This window comes from Girardinichthys multiradiatus, chromosome 1, assembly GCF_021462225.1.
Source record: "Girardinichthys multiradiatus isolate DD_20200921_A chromosome 1, DD_fGirMul_XY1, whole genome shotgun sequence".
NCBI lineage: Eukaryota > Metazoa > Chordata > Actinopteri > Cyprinodontiformes > Goodeidae > Girardinichthys > Girardinichthys multiradiatus.
The window spans coordinates 16,097,136-16,120,172 of record NC_061794.1 but is presented as its reverse complement, the minus strand read 5'-3'; the positions used below and the strand labels follow the sequence as shown (position 1 = coordinate 16,120,172).

The following is a 23,037-nucleotide window of genomic DNA, read 5'->3' as shown; positions in this document are numbered from 1 at the left end:
ACAGATTGTTATGAGCCATTAACACCATATAATCCACAAATGTCACTGGCTAATAATCAAGCTCATCCTTTCACAGTAAAACATGCCCAGCAGCTGCAGTCTATAGCTCACATACCGGCTTCCTTCAATACTCTATAAATGTTAATAAGACTCAAATCTTAGATCAGGAGTTCAAGTCAAGTCTGTAATCTTTTATTTTTGCTAAGTGTCACTTGAGTTGGAGTCTCAAATCTGAATTGCCATCTCTGGTAAAAATATTACAGTTAATAAATGTTTTTATTTATATTTAAAACCGAAAGGCCAAAGTTATTCCTACTGCTGTTAAAATATAACACATTGATTATAAGAGTTACGTATGTATGTTAATATACAGGTATAATTATTGAAGTTTGGGATTTTACAGGGATGATAATTTATCTGTAACATTGATTTATTGTTATTTCTCATTTGATACACAGAGTAAGCAAAAATACAATAAAAACACTCAACAAATTCAGTAGCTGTTTTTAAGCACTTATTGTGGAAAATATAACTATTTTTTTACTACTCCAGTGTGGCTTTTGTATAGTAACACAGATACAAGTTGATATGAGCTGCTCAGTTAGTTGAACTACCCCCTTAAAGAGTAAGGCTGCAGTCAGCTGTTTAACAAACATGCTACTCTTAACTTGCTAACTGTAGTTTTAAACCAGTGTTACCTTAATAAGAGTGATGGGAAAAGAAAATTGTTTTATAGAAAATGCTGTCCAGCAGTAACAGAGTGTGGTGCTAAGCTTCACTGCTTTATTTCACAATTGTAATTCAGATTTTATTAAGTGCACTAGAATTCACTTCAGTCAATATCTGTTTGTCAAAGGTAGTGTTGTTTTTTTTGGTAATAATAAATAAGTTGACTAAATTGCATATTAGAATTTCTTTGGTTTAGCTTGTCACGTCAAATTGCATTGAATTGCACTTTGTTTAGCCTAAAAAAACTGAACTCAGCTGCATCAGAAATGAGAGGTGAACCGTCTCATGTTGTATTGGGTTTTTTCATCAATGTATTGGATCATTGGCAGTGAATCGAGATATGTATTGTATCGGCCTCAGATCAGAGATGCTTAAAACTTGTAAGAACAGTTAGTGATTCGTGGTTTTGCTAATGCTAACCTTTAAAACATTGGTATATCAAGATACTGGTAGTTGGTCCATTTCTAGTCCAGAGTCTACTGCACCTATGACCCATGACATATAGAGATAGGCACTATTTCCCTCCACAACGCTGAAGCAGTTAAGTTGATGTAAATAAAATGGGTGGATGGATGGACAGTCCTTTTTATGTGTGAAGTTCAACACATCCTTTTTTTGCCTTTCAGTGACTTCAAAGGTGAACAAGCTTCTAAATAATAAAAGAGATTCAGCCTAATGTCATACTTTGATGCAGTAAAAGAGTAAATTTGAAAACAGTGGAACAGATTTAGTGGTCAAAAAGTTACAGTACAATAAAAATGAACTAAGTTTTGTAGGAAGTTATATCAAAGTTTAAAGGTTATAATGGCAACAGGCAACAGACATATGGACAGGCATTTAATTTGGAGTGTAGTTGTGACCAGATGAACTAATGTGAACCATACATGTTTGAGCCTCGACATGAAGCTTGTCAGTTCAACTCACATTGGAAAAGTACTTTGAAACTAATGAACCATATGTCTGATGCATTTAATGATTAAGATGGTTTATGTGAGGTAGGAAATTTGCACAATTTGCAATTAAAACATGGGAACAGCATTCACTAAGTCTAACACACAAAGTTTAACAACATTAAAGAACATAATAAGGATGTGTTGCTGAATTAAAATGCTTCTTCTCTAACTTATTCTCCACCTTCCCACCACATTTCAGGAGTACACAAAGAGAAAAACAGACTTGAACAAAGATTTGAAAGATAGTTTCTGATGTAGGAGTAAAAAGGTCAAGATCACCCACAGACTGAAGGCGCTGCTGGACAGCAGATAGAAAAAACAAAATATGGCAGAAAGAGACATAAAGAGTTGAAGTTTAAGGATGCTTTAAAAGCTTTACCTCTCAGCAAAAGAAAATCAAACTCACCTCACTCACTGGATTTTTTCTGAGCTACAATTAAATAAGGAACACATATTATGGGTGCTTTTAACAAGGTGCTCTCTAAAGTGTGCCTTGGTAAAAATAAAGTTTTTCATGTAAAAAGGTGTTAAAACTAAAACATACCTAAATAAACCACACTTCTTAAACAGACCGACGGAACAGTTGCAAAATAAAAAGCACTGAGGCTGAAAGAATAAAGGAAATATATGTATAAAGAAAATGCATTTCTGAAAAAATAACTTCTCCAAGGTCTTTTAATGACATTTTGCCTGTACCTTGTGTTAATACAATTAATACAGTTAATACAGTTAATAAATCAAGTATTATAACTTCAGGTTTTTGCTTTATTGAAATTATTCACTGGGATCTAGACAGTATCATAGGCAACTTCATTCTTGACCATCTTGCATAACGTTATACAGCAGATTACACAACTGAGACCAAACTGATGTCTTTGTTCGGCAGGTTTTAAAAGCCCCATAAAACCATCCAAGCAACTAGTTACTGGGCTCAAAGCCAAGAGCGAAAAAACATTTTCCCCCTGAAACCACTATTATATACCATAAAGAACGTTCAATATTCAAGACATGGGTGGGTTACCATCCTGTATAAAAATAACAATAATAAAATAATGCACTGTTTAAGCAGTACTGCAGTTTTATAACAATAATATGGTGCTTTTTTGCTGTTGCCTAAAATAACGTTTTAAGGCCATTTTATAGGTACTGCAATTGTCAACAGTGGTGTTTGACCTGGTTTCAGTTTCTCTGAATGCCCAATATTCAATACATTGCCTTTTATTGGACATGTTCATGATAAAACAGTAATACAACACGATTAAACGTATGCATAGCACTTCAGTTGTGGTAGAATGTTTCAGCTGAATACAAAATTCCTTGTATAAAAGTACAGAAGTAACGAAATAAGATTTATAAAATAAGGAAAAGGCCACACTGAACACACAAAAAACATGTCAAATTGTATATTCTTTTATAGTAGCTTGACCCTAAATTTATGATTTTTAATAGTAAGTCACATACAACTTTTCCAGACATACAGTACACCTTGTTATTAGAGGACCGAAACCACTCCACTCTTCCATGAAGCTTTATGTAACTGTATGTGCCAAAGGAAAGACGGCAAAACTATTATGGTTATTACAGAAAGTAAAATACCCATTACATAACACACCCATTTAGCATACTGTGCAGTTGCTGCTCTGAATAGCTCTGTGTTATGATTAATCCAATTCAGACCCACTTTATTTATAATATACTTTAAACAATCAGCACAGGACCAGTCGATTGGTAAGAAATGTGTAGATTACTGTCTCAAAGAGTTGCTTGGAGAGAGCTGATTTTATTTTAGCCACCTAGCTCAAACTTGATTTAACCAGTGCCTTAATATGATTTAAGATCAGGGCCCCCTTTGACAAGGAATCTAAGAACACATTGGGAGTCTCGGTGTGGTTACCTAAAACCATCCCTCCGGCCTTATTCTCATTGACTTCTAAAAGCTACGGAGCAAATGCAAGGAAAAAAAGACATGGCCTAGAACCGAGCCCTTTGGGTCACCACACAGCAGAGGAAGAGAGAAGGACATTTGGTCAGTGAGACTGATGTGAAAAAGTTCGCTCCATAATGTAGGACCGGAACCACCTCAGTGTTTTGTCCTTGATGACCACCCACTGCTCAAAATAAGTGAAATGGCATGACCCACTGTATCAAGTGCAGCTGTCAAATCTAAAAGAACTGGAACACAACAGTAGGTAGTTAGAAATATATATCAAAATATATCATATATAATTAAAAACCTTTAAAAAGGGTGATTCGGTGCTGTGTAAAGATTTAAATCCATATTGGAAAATCTCTAAAACATTTTGCTTGTCCAGAAAGGCCATTAATTGGCTGTGTACCATTTGTCAAGGACTTTGGAAAGAGAAGGTAGTTTGGAGATAGGCCTGCAGTTCGCAAGAACAGTAGGATTAAGGGCTGGTATTTTATTAAGAGGTTGTACGACTTCCTTTCTGAAATCCGAGAGGTCAAAATGTGGGTAAAACCTCTTTAAATAGTCCATTAGGGAAACAATCTTTTGCAAACCCTGCAGGCTTCAAATGACTAACATTCACTTGTAGTGAGGACAAAGGCTCAAACCTGTCAAAGACAGCAGATTAGGGAAAGAAGACTAAATGGCTGCAAGCAAAAGCAGAGATTTAAGCTCTGGCTGAGGAGACCTTGTAAATAAGGGTGTCTTCACACCAGGAAAGTCCTTTGGTCCGCTTGTTTGGTCCGGACCAAAAGCGAACTTTATTTTTTTCATTTGGTGCGGTTTGTTTTCACATTGTACTTTTTGCAAGTGAACTATTACTTGTAAACAAAGCCATGCGAGTGACAATCATTGTTCTCATTGGACAGAAATGACGGGGGCAGGACAGAGCACAGACCCGGAAATATAGGAAAATAGCTCTAGACGTGCTGCATGCAGCACCTCTGTTGTACATATTTATGCCGTTATTACAGCTGCAATATTATTGTGAGGGTGAAGTTCATTCAACACAGACTTTGAGACGTTCCATTTATAATGTTGGAACCCCGTCAGAGAATGTGTGCTGAACGCCGACGTTCTCTACGTGCATTGTCACAGAACAAGCCCGTAGAGTTGCTAAGCAACACACAGCTTATCAGGTATGATTACCTTACAACACACACCTTTGCTACCGGCTACGGTGGCTTTTTATGTCCAAAGAGATGTACGCTTTTTGTAGTTGGTTCGGATCGGGGCCGGTTTGTATTCAGACCATAAGCGAACTGCATCAGAGTCCGTTTGGAAGCGGACCGAGACCACCTCAAAAAGTGGTTCTCGGTCCGGTTGTTTGGTCCGGACCAGGGTTCGCTTGAGTGTATTCACACCTGCACAAAAGGTCCGTACCAAGGGGGGAAACGAACTCTAGTCTGTTTAAAGCGGACCAAAAGTGGCAAGTGTGAATACACCCTTAAAAACACAACAGTGCCAAGCAGCAGTGCAATGTTTAATTGTGGTACAAGCAAGGTTAACTTCAAATATCACAGACATATGGTCAGAAAATATAGTGTCAAAAAATTCAAAGTTAAAAACGGGCAGACCGTGACATAATGACTTCAAACACTCTATATCCTTCCCAGGCACTTCACTGCGTGCCGACCGTGTACCAAACTTCGGTCAGTCTCTCTCAGATCCCTTTTATTTGCCTGGGGAGCTCTTTTACTTGATTGTGCATATTAACCCGAGAGCTAATGCATCCATAGCTGCTCAGCTGATCGCAGACGTCACGCATAGGCTTGACACAATCTGCCCCAAGTTCATTCTTGGACATATTAATCATTGTACACTAAATAAGACCCTGAGAACTTATGAACAATATGCAACTTGTGCCACAACTGTCCTCTTTAGACTTGTGCTATGGCTCTATGGGGGGGCTTATAAATCCCTGCCCATGCCGTCTCTTGCAGCGTCTCATTATAATGTGTTGTAAGAGATGCGAAAAGATGGACAGAGGACAGTGTTTTATCTCTTCAGGCATGTTTTTAATTCACTGACTGGAACTGTTTTCATAATTCTTATGAGGGGATTGATGAACTCTGACACGGCTTCCTCATATGTCTCTTTTTGTGTTGATCTTGTTTTTCCCACTAAGAGGGTGGTTATTTATCCAAATAACAAACCTTGAGTAAATAGAGAACTGAAAACAGTCATCAGCAAAAAGAAAAAAATTTTTTACACGGGTAAGCATCTGGAGAAACGATCTGTTTCCAGAGAGGCAAAAACTGAAATTGCTAAGGCCAAGGTGCGATACAAGACCAAAATTGCAAGGCACTTTATGAGCGAGACAGTAGAGAAGCCTGGTATGGACTTCAAGGCATGGGCTGCATTAGCAAACATTCAGGTAATTCTGAGTAGCTTTTTAACATTCACAGAGTTAATAAATATGAATTACCAACAAAGCACTTGGACTTGAAGCATTCTGTGGACACACAAAGTACTGTGCTGACCAACTAACTCAGGTATTTACCCACCTCTTTCAAATTTGTGCTGACTATTGCCAGCTTCCTGTAATATGGAAAACTTCAACAATAATCCCTATTCCTAAATCAAATCATCCTAAAGAATTAAATGATTTTAGACCTGTTGCATTGGCCTCCTTGGTCATGAAAATATTTCAAAGAATTCTCAGGGATACGATTGTCCACCTTGTAGCTGATAAATTAGATCCATTACAATTTGCATATCAGGCTGGGAAAGGTGTAGAGGATGCAAAAATATTTATCTTTAGCAAAATATACAGCCATTTAGAGAAACCCAAAACAAATGTCAGACTGATTTTTCTTTTGCTTATAATAAGATGCAGCCACACATTTTAATTGACCATCTTTTGTCTTTAATTGACCATTTTAAGTTGCCTGATGAGTTTTTAGTGTTGCTTTTACATTTTCTAACTGACAGGAGACAGAGGGTTTTTGTTAATGGTAACATGTCAGATGCCCTGATGACAAACATAGGGTTACCTCAGGGCTGTGTTCTCTCACATCCCCTTATTTTATTGTATACAAACAGCTGCTGGTCGGTCAAGGAAGGCAGCTACTTGGTCAAGTTTTCTGATGACACAGTCCCACTTTCACCTTTTCAAGGCTCGGAGTCAGACCATGAAAATGCTCTTCCTGCCTTTGTGGACTGGTGTGATAAAAATTCTTTGGACCTCAATGATTCAATAACAAAAAAACTGGTTGTGGTCTTTAGATCTGGTGGGAATCCTAAACCCAACTCAATCTACGGTCGGGATATTGACATAGTCGACACATAAATATTTGGGGTTTGACAGAAATACAGAATGTATTATCAAACAAGGTCAGCAGAGTCCACTTGCTGAGGAAGATACATTATTTTAATGTTTGTAAAGATCAGTCTGTTATCGAAAGTATTTTAGTGTTCTCTTTCATCTGCTAGTTCGGGGGTTTGTCAATGTATAGCAGGAACTGCCTTAACAGCAATGTTTGGGTTTGCTCTAAGATAATTGGTGTTCAGCAGAGGAACTTGAACACTTTGTGGGAGAGAGTGGTCAGAAAAGCCAGGGGGATAGTCTCTAGAAAGAACCACATTCTGTCAACAGAATTTACCCTTATGCCCTCAGGTCGCCGCTTTGTAGCGCCAACTAGGAGAACAAATAGATTTTTGGAATCTTTTGTTCCTTCTGCTATTAGGCTCCTGAACAATTTTGATGGACCAATAGACTCATTTAAATGCATTACACTGGAACCACTTAGTTGCTTGGAAAATGCATCTTGGGGGCTATTTTATTATGTCTACAGGAATGTGTTTTAGCCTTTTGTTTTTTCTTTGTTGTTGTGTCATTGTGATTGTCTGTATTACCCGAGTGGACAGCTAAACTGAATATTCCTTTTGGGATAAATAAAGTATTTTGAATATAATTGAATAAAACAAGATCAAGTGTGTGTCCATAGTCGTGTTGGGTCAGCTACATATTGAACAAGATTAAAATAATCAATAAGATGCCATGGGCATGTCGGGACAACACACATGAATATGAAAATCTCCAGCAATAACACAATAATATTTGGAAATGTAGTCAGCCAAGAAGTCATCCATTGTCATATTGTGTGGGACCAAAAAACTAGTGCAGGCAACCACCACAGAGACAGAAAATTCAAACAAGTTTATTGTCAGGAAGTGACTACTGGATCAGCTGGAGTTAGGCCACAGTAGGTCAAAGCACTGAGGAAGAGACGCGCACGAGTATGGAGGTAAGTGAATAGTGGATTTATGGTGGGTTGAGAAGACGCTTACTTGGAAGTGGAAAAAGATGTTACGGGAGAGGTGAGTAAGTCGCAGAGACCGAGTTTGGCAGGCTGGAGTAAGCTGTGAGGAGTTCCTTCCAGGAGGTGAGTGGTGTTGGAGGGTGGACAGGCAGAGCGTTGAGCAGAAGATCTTTCTTTGTGCTTGTTGGTCCAGGGAAACAAGGGAGGCCTTTCAGCAGTGATAAATACACTTACGTATTTATCCACCGGACAAAGGACGGATCGAAGACGGAGAAACCAGGCCAGGGTCTTCAGAGCAGTAACCTTGAGGGAAAGGCTCACAGCCAAGGTAATGCTTAGGATTAAACAAGCAAAACTCTGAGCTGGTCAGTTGGTCTGATTACCACCCTAAATGAGCAAACAATCTGACGACGCCTCCTGGTTTCTAGCAGCTTAAGAGCTCTCCCTGATTGACCCTTGATGAGCAACAGCTGTGAGGTTGCTACTGCCTGTCACACCCTGTGGAAAGAGGTGAGAGAGAAAACTCCACACAACCAACCTGCACCCAGCTCTGTGACCTGACATTCATAAAGTCCTTGGTGTATTTAGTTTGGTGGTAAACCACAGCACAGAGAAATTTGTGAAAGCAGCCAATTCAAACACCTTCCATTTTCTTTACCCGCTTCTTCTGTACAGGGTCACGGGGGGGCTGGTATCTCCAGCAGTCTCTGTAAGAAACAGGGTACACCCTGGACTGGTCCCCAGTCCATCGCAGGGCAACACAGAGACACACAGGACAAACAACCATTCACACACCCATTCACACCTAAGGGCAACTGAGAGAGACCAATAAACCTAATCAGTCATGTTTTTGGACTGTGGGAGGAAGCCAGAGTACCCAGAGAGAACCCACGCATGCAAGGGGAGAACATACAAATTTCATGAAGAAAGAGCCCCGGCCGGGAGTCGAACCCAGGACCTTCTTGCTGCAAGCCAACAGTGCTACCAATTCCATTCCTCCCCCTCAGCCAGTTCCCCTCAGCCAGTGTCTCACAGACACTGAAAATCCAGTGCTTGGGATAAGAACTCCTTCACAATAAAAGTTTTATTTACCAGGGACCTAGCAGTAACCAGGCCAATCCTGATACGCAGCGGCGCATACACGTTGTTAGAGATCCTGGACGCCCAGCACAGAGGCCGTACATTCTGCCATTTTGCAAATATTGTAGTAACTCATATTACCAATGCTTCTTTAACTAATTCCAATGCTTCTTTAACTTCTTTACTAATTGCTTCTTTAAAGAGTCATTGTAGATGCTTAAGGCAGAAAAGATCTCAATAGTCAGCATTGCAGCAGATCGGAAGTCTGCTCTTTCCCTTCTTGTATTCAGCTTCACTTTTGCGTCTCCTGTTGACCAAGGTATTTATAGTACTCCTCCACCGCCACTTCATCCATGATGCAAATAGTGTTTGACATATTCCTGTTCTTGAACAGTCTACCATCTCTTTCTACTAAGCTTCTTGTCCATCTCTGATAAACCTGATGAATGCAGAGTCCTCTGAGTATTCTGCAGATGACAGGACTCGAACATGACGTTTGAGGTGTACAGAATGAAAAGGAAGGGTGAATGTACACTTCTCTGTGGTACTCCTGTGTTGCTGACAACCTGATCAGACAACACTTCATCCCACAAACTGGTCTGTTTGTCAGGTAATCATTGATCAAGACAATTATTGAGCCCTTGACCTGAGTTTCCTGGAGTCTCTGACAAAGAAACTCAGGCTGAATTGTTTTAAATGCACTGGAGAAATCAAAGAACATGATCCTCACAGTGCTTACTGCCTTGTCTAGATGACAGTGGGTTTGTTGAATCAGGTGTATGGAGACATCTTCAACTCCAACTCTATGGCAATACGCAAACTTCAGGAGGTCCTGAACTGTGTGTACTTGCTTGCTCAGATGGGCCAACAAGAGTCTCTCTAGGATCCTCATGATGTGCGATGTCAGGGCAAAGGTCTATAGTCATTGAGCACTGATGGGTGAGTTATCTTTGGTAAGCCCGACAGGCCGTACGTTCCACAGAGAGGAGGGTTTGTGGGGCTGGAACGTCCCAATCAGGCCGATGACAGATGCCAGCAAAGTATTGACACATTCCAGAGAACACGGAGAGAAAGAAATGAGGCAATTATAGATTAAGAACCTGTTGTTTATTTACATGGTTACAGTTTCTTTAGATGATTTTAGGGAATCATTGTCAGTTTTTAAATGTGTTTGTTCATCTTTGTTTGATCTTGGTATTAATATGGTAGTATTGTTTGATTAAGGTAAATTATAGAAAGTGTTTTTTTCATTGGCTTGTACTTACAGTATACCATATGTTAAACCCATGATCAAATAAAATTCCCAAAGGTGTATTTTTCCACGAAACAAAATGGAGATCTTATACAGGTCCTTCTCAAAAAATTAGCATATTGTGATAAAGTTCATTATTTTCTATAATGTAATGATGAAAATGTAATATTCATATATTTTAGATTCATTGCACACTAACTGAAATATTTCAGGTCTTTTATTGTCTTAATACGGATGATTTTGGCATACAGCTCATGAAAACCCAAAATTCCTATCTCACAAAATTAGCATATTTCATCCGACCAATAAAAGAAAAGTGTTTTTAATACAAAAAACGTCAATCTTCAAATAATCATGTAAAGTTATGCACTCAATACTTGGTCGGGAATCCTTTTGCAGAAATGACTGCTTCAATGCGGCGTGGCATGGAGGCAATCAGCCTGTGGCACTGCTGAGGTCTTATGGAGGCCCAGGATGCTTCGATAGCGGCCTTTAGCTCATCCAGAGTGTTGGGTCTTGAGTCTCTCAATGTTCTCTTCACAATATCCCACAGATTCTCTATGGGGTTCAGGTCAGGAGAGTTGGCAGGCCAATTGAGCACAGTGATACCATGGTCAGTAAACCATTTACCAGTGGTTTTGGCACTGTAAGCAGGTGCCAGGTCGTGCTGAAAAATGAAATCTTCATCTCCATAAAGCTTTTCAGCAGATGGAAGCATGAAGTGCTCCAACATCTCCTGATAGCTAGCTGCATTGACCCTGCCCTTGATAAAACACAGTGGACCAACACCAGCAGCTGACACGGCACCCCAGACCATCACTGCCTGTGGGTACTTGACACTGGACTTCTGGCATTTTGGCATTTCCTTCTCCCCAGTCTTCCTCCAGACTCTGGCCCCTTGATTTCCGAATGACATGCAGAATTTGCTTTCATCCGAAAAAAGTACTTTGGACCACTGAGCAACAGTCCAGTGCTGCTTCTCTGTAGCCCAGGTCTGGGGAATGCGGCACCTGTAGCCCATTTCCTGCACACGCCTGTGCACGGTGGCTCTGGATGTTTCTAATCCAGACTCAGTCCACTGCTTCCGCAGGTCCCCCAAGGTCTGGAATCGGCCCTTCTCCACAATCTTCCTCAAGGTCTGGTCACCTCTCCTCGTTGTGCAGCGTTTTCTGCCACACTTTTTCCTTCCCACAGACTTCCCACTGAGGTGCCTTGATACAGCACTCTGGGAACAGCCTATTCGTTCAGAAATTTCTTTCTGTGTCTTACCCTCTTGCTTGAGGGTGTCAATAGTGGCCTTCTGGACAGCAGTCAGGTCGGCAGTCTTACCCATGATTGGGGTTTTGAGTGATGAACCAGGCTGTGAGTTTTAAAGGCCTCAGGAATCTTTTGCAGGTGTTTAGAGTTAACTCGTTGATTCAGATGATTAGGTTCATAGCTCGTTTAGAGACCCTTTTAATGGTATGCTAATTTTGTGAGATAGGAATTTTGGGTTTTCATGAGCTGTATGCCAAAATCATCCGTATTAAGACAATTAAAGACCTGAAATATTTCAGTTAGTGTGCAATGAATCTAAAATATATGAATGTTAAATTTTCATCATGACATTATGGAAAATAATGAACTTTATCACAATATGCTAATTTTTGAGAAGGACCTGTATATGATTAGCTTCAGCCTTAGGTGCTTTTAATTTGATGGTTCTGTTTGAATCATGTAAGCCTCATTCTGAAGAGGATATGTTGCACCATCTGCTAAGTTGTTGCAGAGATACAATAATATTATCTTAATAATAACATTAACAATCACAATCACATTAACTTTTTGGACTCGTGTCTCATGTTATATCCAATTAATGACGTTCTTGTAAACAAATAAAAATGCAGCAATAATTCAATTGAATTTAATTAAATCCAACTCCAAAATACTTTACTATTACTTTATTAATCCCAAAGGGAAATCACATATTGTTACTATCAAAGCTTCTTTAAATAGTCATTGTAGATGCTTAAGCCAGGAAGGATCTCCTGTAACAGTCAGTATTGCAGCAGATCTGAAGTCTGCTCAGTCCCTTCTTGCATACATCTTCACTGTTGCATCTCCTGTCTAGTCAACTGACCGAGGTATTTATACTACTCCACCACCCCCACTTCATCGATGATGGAAATAGTTCCTATTCCAATTCCTGTATCTTCTTGAATCTGCAACCATCTCCTGTGTTATGCTGACATTCTAGATAATATGATTCTTTCTACAACATGCCACAAAGCAGTCCACCAGCTCTCTGTACTCAGCTTCTTGTCCATCTGTGATACACCTGACGACTCCATTGTCATCTGAGTATTCTGCAGATGGCAGGACTCCATCTTGTATGTGAAGTCTGAGGTGTACAGAGTGAAAAGGAATGGTGAAAGCACAGTCCCCTGTGGTGCTCCTGCAATGCTGACTACCTGGTTAGACACACAACCCTTCAATCTCACAAACTGTGGTCTGTTTATCAGGTAATCATTGATTCAGACCATTGTTGCGGCCTTTATCTGAGTTTTCCGAAGTTTCTGATAAAGCAACTCAAAATTATGCTAAATGCACTGGAGAAATCAAAGAACGTGATTCTCACAATAATTCCTGCTTTGTCTAGATGACAGTAGGTTTGTTGAATCAGGTGTATGATGACATCTTAAACTCCATGGCCATAAGCAAACTGCAGGTGGTCCTAAAATGTGTCTGTCTGCTTACTCAGGTGGGCCAGCAAGAATTTATCTGTGATCTTCATAACGTGGGAGTTCAGGACAAAAGTCTATAGTCATTGAGAACTGATGGGTGAGTTATCTTTGGTACCGAAAAAAAACAAAATGTCTTCTGCAACACTTAAACCTTCTTCTGGGTCAGGCTAAAGTTGAAGAAGCGCTTTGATTCAATGTCTCCAGTAGCCTCTTCACCTAACTGCTACAGTGAGACAGGCAGAACGGGAAATTGAAAGGAGCACCGGAATCTCCTGATTTGGTTGAATACAAAGAGAAGAAGTAGTAGGATCCATGACCAAGGTGGAAGATAAATTATTACAAATGTGCCAGGCAGGCTGTTGGTCAAAGCAGGGTAGAAAGTCTGTTTGGCTGGGGTTGGAAAAGGAGGATGCTGAGCTTGTTCCTGAACTGAATCTATTGAAGAAGTGAGAAAGGGGGAGTGCTACTGTATGCTATATACTGCTGTAGGAACATTGAGTCACCCCAGCCCTTTCTCTGTCTTTTACTAAATGAACTTAAATCACAGGCAGTGGCAGACCGGCACCTTGTCTGTTCGAGAGAAGTCCAGGACACCCATAAAATCCAGGGCCGTCACAAAATTACACTGAGGCACTCTGAGCCAAGGTTATTATCTTTAACGAAAACTAACGAAATAACAAAAACTAGAAGTAAAAAAACATTTTCCTTAACTGAAATAAAAATAAAAATGAGACTTTGCCAAAAACGAAAACTAACTGAAACTATGAGTGTTCACAAACCTAACTAAAATTAAAAGAATTTGGGGATAATGTGCTTCTTTTTCGTTGTGTGTGTCTCATGCATTATGAAATCTAGTTTCAGTTTGATTTTTGTCATTGACGTGCCGCATTTTGCCAGCATATGGCAGGTACGTCAGTCAATTCATCTCAGTGGTCCGTCCACACCTAGCGTCATGTTAACAAAACTTGGGATAAAGCGTCAGAGTCCAAATTGAGATTACTTTGAATGTGACTGCGTTTTAGATATAAGCAAGCGTCTTGTAGTGTAGAGTGACCAGACGTCCCCAATTTAGATGACCTGTCCCCAGCTAAAGCTGTTCCCAATTTTAGCGTTTTGTGAATGAGAAAAATATATTTTGTGTTTAGACTGTTATTATGGTAGTCGGGGGTAGAAAGTGCGAGTGAGCATGTTGCGAGAAACAACAGCTGTTACGGTAGCTAGTGCAGTGCTGTTAACGTTACAGTCAGAGTAGAAGCACGCTGCCTTAGACTGGGATGATCCTGGCTGTAATGAAGGTTTTTTAACACGGTAGGAAACGTTACTAATGTTGCCAACATTCAAAAAAATGGTAAAAAAAAACAAACAAATGGCTTGGATGTGTTTTGTTTTATTAAAGGTGAGTATACAAATGCAAATAAGCCGAGTTTTTTATGAATAAACAGAACAACAAATAGGAAGACAAGACCACAGGGAGAACCTGCAGCTGAGTGTGTGTGAGAGAGAAATAATTCCCTGATTTGGGAAATTGGAGCTGCAGTGTCAACAAGAATTCGTCCAAAGTAAGATGTTTTAGAATTGATTGGTGACCTTTAGTTTAAATTAGTTAGTTACGAGTTATGAGTTGTTCTGCTAATTTATTATAGTGATTTATAAACTCAGGCTGAGGGGTGTTTTCCACTCAGTTACAGGGAAAGTGAATGATGCAAGAACTGCATGAACTGAGAACGATGAGGAGGGAGACAGAAACACCTGGTGAAATGTGCATTTCTTCTGTTGCATGAGCCTGTAGCTCCAAGTAAGAATAGTTTTTTTTCCCTAAATATCTTTTTATTGTATGAATAGGTATTTCATCAACTGAGGAAAGTAGTTAAATAATTAAAGAAAAGTTATTATTTAAATGATTATCCTAGTTTCCTAGTAAAAATATCCAACTACTGTAATTTTTCTGTATGTTATATGTAATGTTTTTGGAGAGGATTGTGATTATATTATGTCTCTTTTAGAATAGTGAACGTCTGATAGAAAATAGAAAGACTTTTAGAAAAAAAGAGTGAAAGAACCAAGGAAAATTGGAAGAGTTAGAGAGAGAGAAGAAAAATAGACTGATAGAAAGAAGAATAAAGCTAGGAGCAGGGAAAGAGCAGACATGTGTTAGAAAAAGAAGGATAGGAAAGAAGACAGACATTACTACTGCTATTTATTTGTTTTATTACTTTTAGGAAATGCCAACAGTGTGGATAGACTTTCCTGCTATTACACTTGATTTTTATAGTTTAATTATGAATAAATATTTTAAAATAAATGAAACATGTTGATAACATTTAATTCTTTTAATCTCCGAGCTGGAAACGTCCCCGGATTTGATTTCAGAAAAAAGACTAAAACTATAACTGAAACTAATAAAAACTAAACTGAAACTAAGCATTTTCAAGAAATAAAAACTAAACTAAACTAGCAAACAAATGCTAAAAACTAATTATAACTAAAATAGGATTGAAAATGTGAAGTCAACACTTAAATAAAAATAAAAACTAATGAAAATTGCCTCTAACATACATATATCCGTAGAAGTTATGAGTAATATCTGACTTTTGAGTTAGTTGCTACAACATTCGTGACATCTTAAGCTGACAGCTGATCCATGTGTCTTTTTCCCTTAGCTGGATACGGTTATGGGAGTTTTAACATGGAAATAAAGCAGCTCAGCTCCTGTCAACCATTAATTTGAGACTGAAACAATAAATTTACTCAAAAACTATAAAGGGAAACGTAAACTGCTTGTAATCAGAGTAATGGTTAGCAGTGAACTAAGAAGGGAGTTAAAGGGAAAGTTAAAAAGAAAATGAAGTCCTCAAAATATCAGTTAATAATATGAAAGTTGCTCTGAGCTAGTGAGTAACTACCAGCACAATTAATATAATCTTAGAGACCAAGAAATACACTAGGTGGAAGTTTACCCTGATGAGCATCCTTACGCTGGTCATGATGAGGGACAGACAGAGGAAATTTCAACTGAGGTACAAATAGTTAGAGGTAAGAGTCCGGGTAGTCGGAAGAAATCTGTAGGACCTCTTTCTATGAGCTTCTAGCTGGACATGCATGACGATGTCAGAAATATCTTGTCAGTATGTGCTTTCAAATTTAGGGCATTTTGGTCTCACCTGTTGAGCCAAAAATAACTAAACACATGCAAATATAATTCAAAAAATCTGCACATTGCATTTTGTTGCTGCAGCATGTTCATTTTTACAGCTACACAAAACAAAGTAATGCTGAATAAATAATGAAAAACATGTGAGGGGAAGAAGGGGGGCAAATTTAGGAAGTTTGGAGAAAAACAGCCTGAACCCATTTTCAACTGAGTGTTTGTTTCTTTCTGTCATCTCTTTCATATTTTTGTGGTGAGCTAGTGGAACTGTTAGTAAATTGCTTTGTTTTAGCGTTTCTCTTCAAAAAGGTGTGTGCAGATTCTTGTTCTTATGGACTTAAAATGTATGTTGTGATCTATGGAGATATCAGGAGAATATATTTAGTGGCTGTTAGTATGCATCTGGGAAGTGGACATCTCCAGGAAATAGTCCAGGGATGATTTTTAGCCCCAGTCCACCTCTGGTCACATGAATAATATAAAGCAACATTTTAGCAGTTAAATAAGAAGTTAAATAAAATAAAACTTGATGGACGGTGGTGAAAATGACAGTGAAAAAGGACATGATGGAAGGATGGATTATGAAGAGGCAGGGGGAGGGTCGCACCATGCCTCCCTAATGCCCCAGATACATCCTCCTAATACTACTAGGGGTTGGTGGGGAATAACCTAAATTTCTCCGATAAATAAAAGCAATGGACCCTAAAGTCTTCGCTATTGTGAGACACCCCAAAAAATAACAAAAATAAAACATCTACATATTTTGTAAATATTTCTTAAACCCTCATGTGATTTTTAGCTTTAAATGTTGGCGCAAAGATTAATCTATATAGCACTGAACGTACAGCAGTTGTTATAAGATGCAGGAGGGATCGCCAGTCAAAAGAAGTCTACAAAGGAGAGATGGCTGTTTGACTGATGTTTTCCTGTTTTTAAGGCGAAAAAATAATAATCATGTTTGTGACAGTCCTATTATGATATCAATTCAGTCCTAGCAGTATTTACATACAGTACAGACCAAACGTTTGGACACACCTTCTCATTCAAAGAGTTGTCTTTATTTACATGACTATGAATATTGTAGTTTCACACTGAAGGCATCAAAACTATGAATTAACACATGTGGAATTACAGGTCCTTCTCAAAATATTAGCATATTGTGATAAAGTTCATTATTTTCCATAATGTAATGATGAAAATTTAACATTCATATATTTTAGATTCATTGCACACTAACTGAAATATTTCAGGTCTTTTATTGTCTTAATACGGATGATTTTGGCATACAGCTCATGAAAACCCAAAATTCCTATCTCACAAAATTAGCATATCATTAAAAGGGTCTCTAAACGAGCTATGGACCTAATCATCTAATCAGCTAACTCTAAACACCTGCAAAAGATTCCTGGGGCCTTTAAAACTCCCAGCCTGGTTCATCATTCAAAACCCCAATCATGGGTAAGACTGCCGACCTGACTGCTGTCCAGAAGGCCACTATTGACACCCTCAAGCAAGAGGGTAAGACACAGAAAGAAATTTCTGAACCAATAGGCTGTTCCCAGAGTGCTGTATCAAGGCACCTCAGTGGGAAGTCTGTGGGAAGGAAAAAGTGTGGCAGAAAACGCTGCACAACGAGAAGAGGTGACCGGACCCCGAGGAAGATTGTAGAGAAGGGCCGATTCCAGACCTTGGGGGACCTGCGGAAGCAGTGGACTGAGTCTGGAGTAGAAACATCCAGAGCCACCGTGCACAGGCGTGTGCAGGAAATGGGCTACAGGTGCCGCATTCCCCAGACATGGGCTACAGAGAAGCAGCACTGGACTGTTGCTCAGTGGTCCAAAGTACTTTTTTCGGATGAAAACAAATTCTGCATGTCATTCAGAAATCAAGGTGCCAGAGTCTGGAGGAAGACTGGGGAGAAGGAAATGCCAAAATGCCAGAAGTCCAGTGTCAAGTACCCACAGTCAGTGATGGTCTGGGGTGCCGTGTCAGCTGCTGGTGTTGGTCCACTGTGTTTTATCAAGAACAGGGTCAATGCAGCTAGCTAGCAGGAGATTTTGGAGCACTTCATGCTTCCATCTGCTGAAAAGCTTTTTGGAGATGAAGATTTCATTTTTCAGCACGACCTGGCACCTGCTCACAGTGCCAAAACCACTGGTAAATGGTTTACTGACCATGGTATCACTGTGCTCAATTGGCCTGCCAACTCTCCTGACCTGAACCCCATAGAGAATCTGTGGGATATTGTGAAGAGAACGTTGAGAGACTCAAGACCCAACACTCTGGATGAGCTAAAGGCCGCTATCGAAGCATCCTGGGCCTTCATAAGACCTCAGCAGTGCCACAGGCTGATTGCCTCCATGCCACGCCGCATTGAAGCAGTCATTTCTGCAAAAGGAATCCCGACCAAGTATTGAGTGCATAACTGTACATGATTATTTGAAGGTTGACGTTTTTTGTATTAAAAACACTTTTTTTTTATTGGTCGGATGAAATATGCTAATTTTGTGAGATAGGAATTTTGGGTTTTCATGAGCTGTATGCCAAAATCATCCATATTAAGACAATAAAAGACCTGAAATATTTCAGTTAGTGTGCAATGAATCTAAAATATATGAATGTTAAATTTTCATCATTACATTATGGAAAATAATGAACTTTATCACAATATGCTAATATTTTGAGAAGGACCTGTATATATTGAACAAAAAAGTATGAAACAACTGAAAATATGTCTTATATTCTAGGTTCTTCAAAGTAGCCACCTTTTGCTTTGATTACTGCTCCGCACACTTGGCATTCTGTTGATGAGCTTCAAGAGGTAGTCACCTGAAAAGGTTTTCACTTCACAGGTGTGCCCCGTCAGGTTTAATAAGTGGGATTTCAAGCCTTATAAATGGGGTTGGGGCCATCAGTTGTGTTGTGCAGGAGGTGGATACAGTACACAGCTGATAGTCCTACTGAAAAGACTGTTAGAATTTGTATTATGGCAAGAAAAAAACAGCTAAGTAAAGAAAAACGAGTGGCCATCATTACTTTAAGAAATGAAGGTCAGTCAGTCCGAACAATTGGGAAAACTTTAAAAGAGTCCCCAAGTGCAGTCGCAAAAACCATCAAGTGCTACAAAGAAACTGGCTCACAGGAGGACCGCCCCAGGAAAGGAAGACCAAGAGTCACCTCTGCTGTGGACAATAAGTTCATCCGAGTCACCAGCCTCAGAAATCGCAGGTTAACAGCAGCTCAGATTAGAGAACAGCTCAATGCCACACAGAGTTCTAGCAGCAGACACATCTCTAGAACAACTGTTAAGTTGATTATATTGAACTTCACCAATGATGTTTTCCAAAAACACAAAACAAAACATACAAATTGGATGCACAGGGTATCAAGACCTTTTCTGTGTGCAATTGAGGCCAAACTAAAAAAGACTTTAATTGATTCACCTGAAATCTGAAGAAACTATTAAGGGATTACTTAGCTTTCTGTTTACAATTGTATATTACAATTATATCAGCATTTTTATTCACAAAGAGGCCATCCGAAGCAAAACTGTCTTCTTACAGCGAAAAGACATTTAAAGTCATTTTAAGTCATCGACTACAACAAGAAAAACATTTAACAGCAGGTTAACAGCAGCTCAGATTAAAGAACAGGTCAATGCCACAGAGTTCTAGCAGCAGACACATCTCTAGAACAACTGTTAAGAGGAGACTGTGTGAATCAGGCCTTCATGGTAAAATAGCTGCTAGGAAACCACTGCTGAGGACAGGCAACAAGCAGAAGAGACTTGTTTGGGCTAAAGAACACAAGGAATGGACATTAGACCAGTGGAAATCTGTGCTTTGGTCTGATGAGTCCCGGTTTGAGATCTTTGGTTCCAACCACCGTGTCTTTGTGCGGCGCAGAAGAGGTGAACGAATGGACTCTACATGCCTGGTTCCCACCGTGAAGCATGGAGGAGGAGGTGTGATGGTGTGGGGTGCTTTGTTGGTGACACTGTTGGGGATTTATTAAAAATTGAAGGCATACTGAACCAGCATGGCTACCACAGCATCTTGCAGCGGCATGCTATTCCATCCGGTTTGCGTTTAGTTGGACCATCATTTATTTTTCAACAGGACAATGACCCCAAACACACCTCCAGGCTGTGCAAGGGCTATTTGACCAAGAAGGAGAGTGATGGGGTGCTGCGCCAGATGACCTGGTCTCCACAGTTACCGGACCTGAACCCAATCGAGATGGTTTGGGGTGAGCTGGACCGCAGAATGAAGGCAAAAGGGCCAACAAGAGGTAAGGATCTCTGGGAACTCCTTCAAGACTGTTGGAAAACCATTTCAGGTGACTACCTCTTAGCAGACATATTTTCAGTTGTTTCACACTTTTTTGTTCAGTATATAATTCCACATGTTAATTCATAGTTTTGATGCCTTCAGCGTGTAGCTACAATATTCATAGTCATGAAAATAAAGAAAACTCTTTGAATGAGAAGGTGTGTCCAAACCTTTGGTCTGTACTGTAGTTAATAAGGGTTTAGATGAGCATTTGATGTGTTCATCCACCCATACTCAGTTTTTTCATCAGTCAGCACAGCCTATAGTGGTTCTGTAAAACATAACAGGAGTGGACAGAAGGAATTAAAAGTATCTCTGTTGATGGTGCAGAGATGTTACTTATATTTAGTTTGGACCATCCACCAGAAAAACTTGAGCTACTTTTATCTTATTTACTTCTCAAAGTCATGTTGATCAAGTACCCAAAAGTGATTATCCAGAGTTGAAATACCAGACAAAGCGTTCCACTATTCAAAATATTGGGAATGGCTCTTTTGATAAATTGCTGTTAAGAATTTAATTGATAACTTTTGACACAGATTCTTTTCTTGTGTGTTTAAAGATTTATACATTATGGACTTTTAAACAAAAACAAAAAATTGTAGGCAGATCAGTGATGCTCAGGTTGCCTACAAGTACTGTGATTGTTTTGGGTCACAAAATTTGGCTTTATGTCATTTGTTCATCCACTCATGGGTGAAGGTTTTGCAAACAACGAATTATAATTTGCGCTACCTTCTGCCATTTACCAAAAACATTGTCAACTCATGTCAAGTTTCCCTGCAAGATGTTAAAATCAGGGGTCCAATCCAGACAAATAATCCACTATATTAAAAACAAAGTGTTAGAAGATTCCTTTTCAGTACCAGTATCCAGAGTATTTCACCTTCATGAGCTCAACAAAATGTTATTAGTACATTACAGCTTTAAGAGCACAGAAGACTAAAAGTCAACAACAGACAGAAAAAACAATTTTGCTTTGTTAAACCTGCCTGAACTTTATATTTTTAAAGATGGTTAAATGATGTATTGGGACGGTGGATGGAAAACAGATTAGTACTTTTTTAGGTGGAAGCAGACATTCGAAGAGGTGTTGGTTTATAAAACTGTAGAGAATGAGGGTCTTTATAGAAATTATTCATTTCAAAAACAGAAACAAGTAAAAAGTACGCAAACAAAATTTTGCAGTGGACATTTTTAACACTTGCAAAATGCACTTTACTTAGTGCTGCTCAACAGGTTGTACTTAACACTTCTTTTGATTTGTATCAAATCTTAGATCAAATGTTTTTTGGGTATGGTAGACCTTTTACATGACAGCTTGTTTTGAATTAATCTAAAACATTGGCTGCCAACAGATTAAAAAACTGTTATGCAAGGTAATATATGCACGTAGAAAAAAAATCTTAGCCATTCTCAGAGAAAAAGGAATCTGTCAAAAACAAATGATAAAAGAAGATGTCAGTGAAAGAACAGCCACTTACATAAGCTGCCTTACATAAGATCAGGCTAATAATGCCCCTGCTGAGTTCACTTGGAACAGACAAAAGTTATAAAAGACATATTCCAAGATGTAAGATATTGTCAACACAATTTCTCACAAAAAAACAAAAAAGCTGCTTAAAAAAAATGACAATTTCTTATAATAATCAACTTAAAAGACACACATCTGCTGAAACAGAGCCTCTACAGAGCCTCCCAAACTAAAACCTAATTTAGATTTTAATCCTCAAACAGTCTTTTAAAAATGCAGCGGTTTTGGGTACTTGAACCTTCAAATTCTTAACAGAAAGAAAAAAGCACACAATGCTTTGTGGAGATGGAGATTATATTTTCCTGTATTCTGAGATTATATGCCAGAAGAGCTGAATTGTGGTTAAAAAAAACCTGATTACAAGAGTTACAACATCATTTTAGATTCAAATGAGGAGTAAACAGGAAGTCAAACTTTCATTAAAAGCCATATATTACCTAAACTTTGAAATAATGACAGACTGAAGTCTCTTTACTTCTGTTGAAGAAACCTACTGTCTTAGAATCTTATTGTTGAATCCATTTGAACTTTGTTGAACCGTGCTTCATAAAAGTATTTACACCCCTCTGGAACTGTTTTACACATTGTCACATTACAGGTACAAACGTTGGTAGATTTTATTGGGATTTTATGTGACAGACCAACACAAAATAATGCAAAAATTATGGAAGAGTGTATTAAGCCCCACAACTCTGATGCCATTTTATAAAATTCAGTCCCAACATTCACAATCAGAAGTCAAATAATTAGTAAATAGACTCCCCCTGTGTGTATTTTAATCTCAGTATATAGGAACTTCTGCGAAGGCCTCAGTGGTTTGTTGGAGAACATGCAGTGAATAAACAGCACCGAATAAAGACCAAAGAGCACAGACAGGACAGGAAAAATGTTGTGGAGAAGATTAAAGCAGGGCTGGGATATGAAAACAATATCCCATGATCATTTGAAAACTGAAAGATTATGGCATGACCTCAAACCTACCAAGACATGGTCGTCCACTCAAACTGACAGGTCGGGCAATTATAGCATTGATCAGAGAAGCAGCCAAGAGGCCCT

At 39.0% G+C, this 23,037-nt stretch overlaps 1 protein-coding gene across 1 annotated transcript in view; it reads right to left on the bottom strand.

Moving 5' to 3' along the window:
* The window catches only part of LOC124869638 (helicase ARIP4-like), a 101,988-nt gene that overhangs the window by 66,346 nt on the left and 12,605 nt on the right, over positions 1-23,037 (bottom strand). The gene's annotated exons all lie outside the window — the stretch shown is intronic.